The 10,643-nt window shown below is 42.8% G+C and overlaps 1 long non-coding RNA gene across 1 annotated transcript; it reads left to right on the forward strand.

Annotated features, from left to right (window-relative positions):
- Positions 1–6,860: 6,860 nt before the first annotated feature.
- LOC136474388 (uncharacterized) lies at positions 6,861–9,644 on the forward strand. The gene is made up of 6 exons (XR_010762914.1): positions 6,861–7,247; positions 7,826–7,861; positions 7,956–8,037; positions 8,236–8,446; positions 9,073–9,162; positions 9,386–9,644. It is a non-coding gene; the product is annotated as an uncharacterized lncRNA (long non-coding RNA).
- Positions 9,645–10,643: the final 999 nt, after the last annotated feature.

The raw sequence follows: 10,643 nt of genomic DNA on the forward strand, positions 1-10,643 counted from the left end.
TTCCCGAAGACGAGTATAAAAATTTGACAACATATATGCACCAGTTGCAAGAATATTACATGGATCAAGCAACAGAGATGGAGGACTTTGCTTTTGAGGTTATTATCCATTCGCCACATGTTTTTCATTATCCTGAAGAAGAGAAGTTCTATGTCGAGTGGGAGTGCATGTTTCAGCTATACCAGAAACGCTCTCTCGATACACAAATGTTGACGCTATGGACTATGTAAGTACCCTACACGCACGATATTACAATTACCTACTCCCTCGAGACAAAAATTGTTAACTTTTGAGCATTTTTCATGATTTTATGTAGGTGTATAGCAAAATTTTGCATACTAAAAGGGAAATTGGATAACATAGGCTTCTTAGACCCCTTGCGAGTCAATGAGAAGACATGTTTAGGCCTCCATGGATGTGACGTGGAAGACCTAAAAGAGAGATTGATTGCTGTTTTCGATGAATTCAAGATGAAGAACAAAACCCACATACTTCTAGCCTACAACTGCGAGTATGTGTTCTCGGCTTTTAATTTTATGCTTTTTTCGTTAAGATTATTCGATAATTAGGATTCTGTGATTGCAGCCACCATTTCGTCTTCATTTGTGTCAATCTTGTTAAAAATCTGATCGAGGTGTGGGACTCGAAGAAAAAACCATTTCATCATTTGGATGCACCGGTGGCAGTGCTGAATTAGTAAGCGATCCTAATAACATATTATTTTCTAATCACACAAACTGCTTTCTAATATTTTTCCTTTTAATGTTGCACAGTGTTCGAAGAAGACATATCAATAGGACGCAGGTCCCATTTAAGGTTGTTGAAATGGAGGGGAATTGCCTAAAACAGCCGGCGGAAAACAATGAATACGGGTTTTATGTAATGTGGGCAATGCTTCGCTACACCGGTGGAAAATCGGAAGAAGCAAATAAGTTGGTGTGTATAATTCCCATTTCATTTATGTCTGTTAATAATTCAATAAAATGATTTACTGATTCCTCTTTGGATATCATCTTTTTTGAACGACAGCTCAAGAAATATTACCACGAAAGGTTGTTAGACATGGAGATCGTCGTACTGCAATCGAAACTGGCAAAATTCATCTTAGCCGAGGTATTGAAAAAAGATGGAGTATTTTTCATTGCACAATTCGTGAAGTTCAAGGACTAGTATGGCCCAGAGCGACTCGCTAGATTATTGTAAGAAGTCCGAGAAGCATGCTTCATCTTATCGAATAATTTCTTTTTTATTTTGAGGGATCGAGATCTTGATAAGAACATTTGAACTGTAACCGTAACATTTATAATGTTTAATATTGATGGACATGTCGTCTACGTAGCATATATAAAGCGAAACCCGATTCCACAAAAAAATATAAATTAAAATAAATTATAAAACAATAAAATACAAACGGGCCATCACTGCCGGTTAGCAACAAACCAGCAGTGTTGTCGTAACCATCACTGCCGGTTAGCAACAAACTGACAGTGTTGTCGTAACCATCACGGCCGGTTAGAAACAAACCGGCAGTGATGGCCAAGATGGCACTGCCACCTTGAGTCACAAACTGGCAGCGTTAGCTTAGCCATCACGGCCGGTTCTTGTCACAAACCGACAGTGATGGTTACGACAACACTGCCGGTTAAAACACAAACCGACAGTGATGTTCGAGGTTACACTGCCAGGTGGTCTCATGAACCGACAGTGTTGGTGGAACTAAACTCTGTCGGGTTGTGTAAAGCACCAGCAGTGAAGTTGAAGAACACTGCTGGTTTGTAGGAACCGATAGTGATAGCTGACCTCATCACTGCCGGTATGGTTGTGCTGGTTCAAAATCCAGTAGTGATGGGGTGTTTTGAACCGGCAGTATTGTCCTGATCTGGGGTAGTGATATTTTTGGCTATATATTTGTATAGATATATAGCTAAAAATATACTTATTTTAGATAGAGATAGTACAACAGATTTTTACCTAAAAAAATTATGATCCTCTTCTTTAAAAGTGATCGTTGAGTTGCCATGGATCCATGTGGTGCTCTAGCGCGACAAGATGGAATCGCTGCGCCCACCGTTTTCACACTGGTTATTGGACAGCGCATTGCGACATGTAACATGTTCAAGGCCAGCAAGGAAATTCTCCTCGGCCACGACGCAAGGGACTGCCACGCAGTCCGACAAGCTACGACGACGAAGCCGAAAGTAAAGACAAAAGGCGAAACAAGGGGATCGAGCGAATATTATTTATTTATATATATATATATATAACTATATATATATATATATATACACACACACACTTCCTCAACGCGAAACACCATCAGAGCCTTTTCTGGATACTCTTTTTCTTTTTAGAATAGTGCATTTATTTATATATACATTTGCACATGGTCCAAGCGACCACACTACCATTACAGGTCAGGCCAGGAAAGACATACACGGATCCACCCTAAAAAAGACGGCCGGCCGCGCCAAGCTGCATGGAAATAGGAAACTGGAAGGACCAACCAGACGACACGACAACACGACACAACACTAAGCTTTGCTCCGATCCACCAGCTCAACACGAACAAGAAAGCATATATATAACCTCTCCGATTCAATTGTCTGTCTGTATTTTGGTGTTATTTGTGTCTCATGTGCCCATGACTGCAGCTAGTCACCTTTTCACGTGTGTTCTGATCTGTAGGGATGCCGCATGGAACGAAATGACCGACCTGCCGTTCATGCACCGGACAGTGGATGCGACATAACTACTGGTACCCCATGCGCGACACGGCAGGTCCACATTAGAAATGCACGTAAACCATCATCAGAGACGCGGATAAAACGTGTCTGAAAATTTGCGTACCCGATGTGAACACATTAGAGACGTGCTTTTACGCGTATGTGATGAATCATCATCACATAAACAAAACGTGTCTGTTATGAGTGTCTCATCAGAGACGTGCTTTGGCTATATGCGTCACTGGTGATAATTTACAAAAAAAAACAATAAAGAACCCATGCCAAGAAATGCAAACACACCAATGTCTATAGTGACTATAAAACTGTTACCCTCTCAAAGTAATAAATAATAATTTATTTATCTTTGGACCCAACAGATGCTTCTAGGACCGGCCAACCCAGTTGGTCTCCCTCCTGGAGGAGAATTTGCTTATACAACATGCCGCTAGCGGCATTTGTACACAACTGGTCCATGGGATGGCTAAACCTAGCAAGCACTGACAGGGAGTGCAGGAACTAGAACCTCAAAAGATTTCCTCTAGCATCACTCGGTGCGCCTGGTCACCGATCAGTTCTAGGGTGAGGAGCGGTGGACGAACAAGGCCCAGGAGACGGGAGAGAGGACCAAGCATCGATGAACCAACCGGACGGTTCTCCGTGCAAACACACGTGCTAGAACACAGTCGGGGGGGGGGGGGGGGTGGCAGGGGGGTCGGTTATGTGATTTCTCACTCGTCGAATCCCACCAACATAGGTGGGCTTGTGACCTCACTCTAGGACAGGGGTGCTGCTCGCCGAGGCTTGCACGTGCCCACTATCCCCAACTTCACAAGATTTCTTCTAGTACCTCAAAGGTGTAGCCTCTGTTGTATCTTGGGCTTCTTGAAGATTCACACACAACTTTCTCCACAAGGGGCCTCCTCTCTAGAGGATGCCTTGAGGGAATGCCATTCCAACCACTCGGACAAAGGATGCGGAGTGTTTTGGTTCACTCGGATGGAGGACTTGGGGGGAGGAAAGCTTGTAGAAAGCCTCTCGCCTCTAGGTCTATATTTATAACAGAAACCAAAGCAGGAGAGTGACCTCCATCTGTTCCATGTCTATGACCCAAGGTTGGCCTCGCTGGAAGCCGAACGATTCGAATTCCCAAGGCTCCATTATTGACTGCTTTGGTTCAGAGCTCTTCATAATGAGTGGATGCACACTGGGAGACAATTGGCTTCGTTTATGAGGCGACAAGAAGGAATCCAGAAATAGGGCCGACTATCGGAAGCAAAGTCTAAAGGCTCATCATGAAGACCTCGGGGCTATTGTCGACTACATGGACCCCTGGTATCCTCACCCGATGGGAATTCAATAAGTCATGAGGGGGCGGGCCAAGCCCATCACTCGGAAGGCCCAACCGAACGGGGATACTTCATTGACTTGGCGGACAAGGTGTATCAGATAGAGATAGAAGTCGATTCTATTTTCTGTTAACCGATTAGGAGTTTCCTTGTAACAAACTAGGAAACCAATTTGTAAACTGATCGGGTCATGATCTGTAAACCAATTTGTACCCGAATCATGATAAATCTGTGTCTCGTGTGCTACCCCTCTGATTGGCTACCCACGATACACTGATTACTAGCCGGATGATAAAAATGCCGATAGGAGGCCTTGCCGATCCTAAGACACTCCCGCTGTGCTCCTCCACTATGGGTCTTCCCGGGAGCAGTTCGTGGGTGTTTCGGGTGAAGAACGAGCATCTAATCTGTATAGCCAACTTGTTGGTTGGCCTATGAACGAGCATATCGAATCTTATTTGACATAACAATTCGATATATAAGAAATAGAGTGATTTGTTTGTTTTACTTGTTAAGCATGTCTATGAAGGGTTGGATATGCGATCGATTCCTCCTTTTTGAGTCCAAAAATGGTGAGGTTGCTATTTTCCAGGTTGATATCAAGAAGGACAAAATAGAAACTGCATTTATGACGCACCGATGCAAATTAGTCTCAAGCTTGCCAAATATAATGGAAGTACAAGTTAAGGACACACGTACTCACAATTGTAGGCTATAAGTATGGATAATTTGTCTTGTTGGGTGAGCCAGGCCTTTCACTACGGGAGAGACAAAATTTCCCGAGTGTCGCTGGCTTCCCCGAGTGCCAAAAATCGGGCACTCGGGAAAGAGAATCTTCCCCGAGTGTTGCACTCGGGGAAGACTTGCACTCGGGGAAGAGAGGCTTTCCCGAGTGCCGCAGAGATCCTGGCACTCGGTAAAGATCAGCACTCGGCAAAGGCCCTCTTCCCCGAGTGCAACACTCGGGGAAGATCGGCACTCGGCAAAGAAACATGTTACTTGACGGTTCACCTCGCCCACGCCGTTAAAACTTAAAAAACAAAAATTCTTCCCCGAGTGCCAGAGAAGGCACTCGGGGAAGAGGTCCTTTCCCGAGTGTCAGAACAGGACACTCGGGGAAGAGGCTGCCTTCCCCGAGTGCCCTGTCCTGGCACTCGGGAAAGGGCCTCTTCCCCGAGTGCCAGGGAAGGCACTCGGGGAAGAAATTTTGTTTTTTTTTTGTTTTTTTACCTTATTTTTTTTGTGAGGCCTTCCCACATTATTTGAAACTGTCTGTTCAAATTTGGGACAATTTTGACTTTTTTTGTTATATTTCGTTAGTTTTTTTCGTTTCGTTGAATTTTTTTTGCATACTTCGAATTTGAACTGCAGGTGCATGAAATAATGGAATTTGGTGATTCAAAAAATTATATTAATGATATTTGGTGTATGTTGATGCCTTATCCAGGAACTCGCATGAAATGTCGAGCATCTTGTTGACGTAACATGACGAATAACTTGCGGGAAAAGTGTTTTTAAATTATATAAAATCCGAACGAAGTCCGAAAATCACGAAACTTGTCTGGGCGTCGTGTTATCGCATGTAGAGTCTATGATAAAAAATCGAGAAGGTTTCGAGCAAGTTACGACGTCGGATGCCCAAAACTCAGACATGTCCGCATGCCTCTACAAGTGATCACATGTGGAGATGTCTGGGTTTTAGGCATCCGACATCGCAACTTGCTCGAAACCGTCTCAATTTTTTATCATAGCCTCTACATGCGATAACACGACACCCAGAGAAGTTTCGTGATTTTCGGACTTCGTTCGGATTTTATATAATTTAAATACACTTTTCCCGCAAGTTGTTCGTCATGTTACGTCAACAATGTGTGCTAAAAATTTGTCAAATGAAGAAATGACAAAAATAAAAGTTGTAGATATTCATGATTTGAACAACTTTGGTATTCATCACTTTTTATGTTGAAATCAATTTGGGTCTCAAATTTTGGTTCGAACTTATCGTTTTTCAAAATTTCAAATTTTAAAGGTTCAAATTTTGTCAAATGACACGATGACTAAAATAAAAGTTGTAGATATTAATGAGTTGAACAATTTTGGTATTCATCACTTTTTATGTTGAAATCATTTTGGGTCTCAAATTTTGGTTCGAACTTGTCATTTTTTAAAATTTCAAATTTGAAAGGTTCAAATTTAGTCAAATGACAAGATGACCAATATAAAAGTTGTAGATCTTCATGACTTCTACAACTTTGATGTTTATCAAATTTTCATTTGAGATCATTTGATGTCTCAAAATTATTTTAGTAATTTTAATTTTAATTTTTTAAAATTTTAATTTTTTTCTCATTTTTAAAGGTTCAATTTTGTAAATTTAAACTGTTGCAGGTACTATATTATTTATTATTTACATGATGTAAATACAGCATCCAATGGATTTTTTTTCGTTTTGCCGCGCATAGAAATCGGGTAAGCCCTTGTTTAGTTCACCCCCAAAATCCAAAAAGTTGCTACAGTACCTGTCACATCGAATGTTTGCGGCCCGTGCATGGAGCATTAAATGTAGACGAAAAGAAAAACTAATTGCACAGTTTGGTGGGAAATTGCGAGACGAACGTTTTAAGCCTAATTAGTCAATGTTTGGACACTATTTGTCAAATAAAAACGAATGTGCTACGGTAACCCCAAAATCCAAATTTCGCGAACTAAACCAGGCCTAAAAAGAAAGCGCCAAACTCTCCTTCTGCTCCCGCGCTGGATTTTGGCCCAGCTAAAAGAAAAGCCCGAAGCTGGCCTCCATCACACACACGCTCTCCGTACATGCCTGCTCGGGCTTATCCACTCGTTCCCCTCCGCGTCTCGCTCCCAAATCGAGCGACTCCGTAAAAAAAATCGAGCGACTTCCTATGCGGCGGCGGTCGGCGGCTCCTGCGCGGGCGGCGAGCTGGCGACGTGTCCTGCGCGGGCGAGCGGCGACTCCTGCGTGGCCGGGCGGCGTCTCCTGCGGCGGCTGCGGCTCCTGCGGGCGAGCGGCGGTTCCTGCGGAGGCGACGGGCGGCTTCTCCTGCGGGGCTCCTATGCGGGCGACCAGCTTCCTGTGCGGGCGGTGGGCGACGGTTCCAGCGTAGCTGCGCTCGTGCTCGGCGCTGACCTGGACCACACTGCCACTGTCGACGAGGTGAGCCCCAGCGCCGACCTGCCCCGCATACGGCCATCCCCTTCCTTTTGCGAGGGCTGCCGGGGCTCCACATCTACACAGCCGCAGATCCACCGGGTACCCAGGCTACCGGCAGCCTGCACAGACCACTCTCCGGCTTGATGGCGCCCTGGAGTTCGTTCTTTTAGTTGCTATAGGTTCTTTTTTATCTGATTCGATAGTAGGATCTGAAACCTACAGATTCCGAGGTCAGTCCTAAGATGGGGACATGGTATTGTTTTGATTTCAGTTTTGGTTCAAAACAAGTGGCATTGCTGGATTCAATTTCAGATAAGCTACAAATTTAGTGTATTTTTTTTGTGAGTGCATATCTTTGTGTAGTGATCTGAAAAGGGTTCTTTTTTGTGGTAGCAACAGGTCTATATATTTACGATTAGTAGTTGTGAACTAAAATATTTATGTGATATAAAACACGTGTTCTCCGAATTGTTGGGTCTCACAGCACTTTAGATCATTGCTGAGTTAAGGAACTGGACATTTTGTTATTTCTGCAGATAACATCCATATATAGCTAAATAGATTGTTGTACCTTTTTTCAGGTTTGATCTGAGTAGCTTGTGCCTTTTGCTTGGCTGGTAAGCTCCCTTCATTGCCCATGTGAATGGTGAATGTCATTCATTTATAGCTTCCTCCTATGTAAGAATCTGATTGTCTCTGGCAACTTTTTAGGTATGAATTGAGGATCTGTGGAGGCAACGATCTGTGTACCGTGTAACAGTACTAGCATCGACAGATTTCAAGCAACAAAGTAGTAAGTATCATCAATTGTGCATTTGATTGAGATGACATTTGTGTGTTAGACATTAAGTCGAATGTATCTGTTTGTAAGATGCATGCTTCGTTATATCTTTTTCTGACATTAACTACAATGCCTCTATTGGTTGATTGCTGTGCCAATTTGTTGTGAAACTAAAATATATGTGTTCTTTCTTGTCCTTGTTATGTGCAGAAAGTGTGATATATAGAACAGTACTTGACTTGTCAGGTGGGGTGGTGCAACAGGGCAGTTTGGGCCTTGCTTGCCAAATACTGGACTTCTGATGAGTACAAGACTGAGTACAAGACAAAGAGACGCAGAGGCCAAGAATCGCGCATGAGTTCTGATGATCCAGCTCAAAATAGAGGAGGTTCAAGAAATTTTGCAGACACAACAGTTCTTGGTATGACAAATGCTTGTGTCTTGATTATTTTAGTTAGGAACCGTTGGAATCTGCAGCTTATAATTCTTGTGCAGCTTATAATTCTGCAGCTAGCTTATTTTAGTTGTGACAAATGCTTGTGTCTTGATTATTTTAGTTAGGAATCGTTGATATCTGTAGCTTATAATTCTTGTGCAGCTTATAATTCTGCAGCTTACAATTCTGCAGCTTATTTCAGTTATGACAAATGGTTGTCTTTATTATTTTAGTTAGGAACAGGTCAAATCTGCAGCTTATAATTATTGTGCAGCAATTTTTCACCAACGTAGCAATTTATGCAACTACAACTGCATATTCCTGTGAAAATTCTGTCTCTGAAAACTGAATGGAGACTGAATGATGAAAACTGTCACTTTTTAAGGCTTTTTTTTATGTTCATGCTGCTGGACAAGGACCGAGATCATGTCATGCTGATGCATGATATTGTTTTTTTTTCTTTTAGATTGGCTAAGATCATGTTATCTACCTACTGAATGTCAATGTGACCATGCTCCTGTAGTCCTGTTATCTACCTACAGAATGTGAATGTGACCATGCTATCTGCTTATAATCTGACCGACGCGTAATTTGTGGTTTTAATCTTACAGGAATCTAAATTTGGCAGAGGGCAGAGTGGGATAAACACATTAACTCAAAGGAGTGCTCCAATCCCTAGCTTGAAAGCACAAAACAGATTGGTATGCTCTGCACAACATGATTTCATTTGTTCATTCGTGCCGGATTTGTTGATGTGTTGGCCTTCATGCCGGAAATGTGGTTGTCGGCCTTCGTGCCGATGTTTTTCTTGCAGGTTTTGGAAACCTCCCCGTGCAGGGGAGGTGTTGCCGAAATTTTCAACTTTTCTTTACACCTTACATTTTTATCTTGTCACTCACGTGCAATCTCCTCTCTTTTTTGCAGCATCAATCGGGTGGGGCGTCGAACCATGTCGAAGGGTCGCCGGCATCGCACGTCGGGCCATCCCCACCTGGACTGTCGCCGGGATCGCACGCTGGGGCGTCCCACCCCTCACAGTCGCCGTGAGCCGCCTTCGGAGTTGTTTTTTTGTATTGAACTTGTGAACTTGGAATAGTGTGTACTTTTGAACGTGTGGTTTGTAATATATTGTGGATTTCAGACAAATTCGGTCGTTTGTGATATATAAATGTGGTTTGTGACATATTGGTGTTGATTTGTGGTTTGTGATATATATATATATATATATATATATATATATATATATATATATATATATATATATATATATATATATATATGCTTTGTTGTTTACATGGAAAAGCAAAAAACAAAAAAAAAAGAATTTTAGAGGTGGCTTCCCCGAGTGCCTGTGCTGTGGCACTCGGGGAAGAGGGATTTTTTTAAAAAAAACAAATTTCTTCCCCGAGTGCCTGAACTGTGGCACTCGGGGAAGAGTATTTAAAAAAAAATTCAAAAATCTTTCCCGAGTGTTGCACTCGGGGAAGAAAATAAAAAAAAAATGACGTCGGCCAACGGCGTCAAGTCTTCCCCGAGTGTCAGCACGGCACTCGGCAAAGCCTTCCCCGAGTGTACGATTTTTGACACTCGGGGAAGGCGACTTTCCCGTGAGAGGATTAGCCGGAGGCTCTTCCCCGAGTGTTGCACTCGGGGAAGGCTTCCCCGAGTGCAACTGGGCCTTCCCCGAGTGTAACTGGCACTCGGGGAAGCCAGCAGTTCCTGTAGTGTTTGTCAATTCATTGATGGTACTATTGTAGCCTAGTATCGTCTCATTATAACTAACAGGGTTCAAGAGGCCTATGTTCTTAATCCCTCTCACCCTGCATATGTTTACTTCCATCCTACAAAAGAATAAAGTTAGTCGTGCAACTTAGTGGTATAAGATGTACGGTGATATTTAGTTACACACTTACATAGTCCATAAGCTCATGATATGGATATCGAGGGTGACTTGTTGGTAAAAGTGATACAATGTCTCGAACTTGACCCACAATACGTCTTCTCCCCATGTGAAAATGTTTGTCCTTATATCTTGCCCCGAACATAACACTTCTCTGTTGTTTGTTCCAATCATACAACTGTCGCATTCTTGTTGGTAAACTTGGGACTTGTTCAGGAGCCACCAGATCATACCACAACTTAAATAGCCATACAAATGGTGCCTCTTCTATATTCTGCCCAA

The sequence above is a fragment of the Miscanthus floridulus genome, chromosome 8 (assembly GCF_019320115.1).
Source record: "Miscanthus floridulus cultivar M001 chromosome 8, ASM1932011v1, whole genome shotgun sequence".
NCBI lineage: Eukaryota > Viridiplantae > Streptophyta > Magnoliopsida > Poales > Poaceae > Miscanthus > Miscanthus floridulus.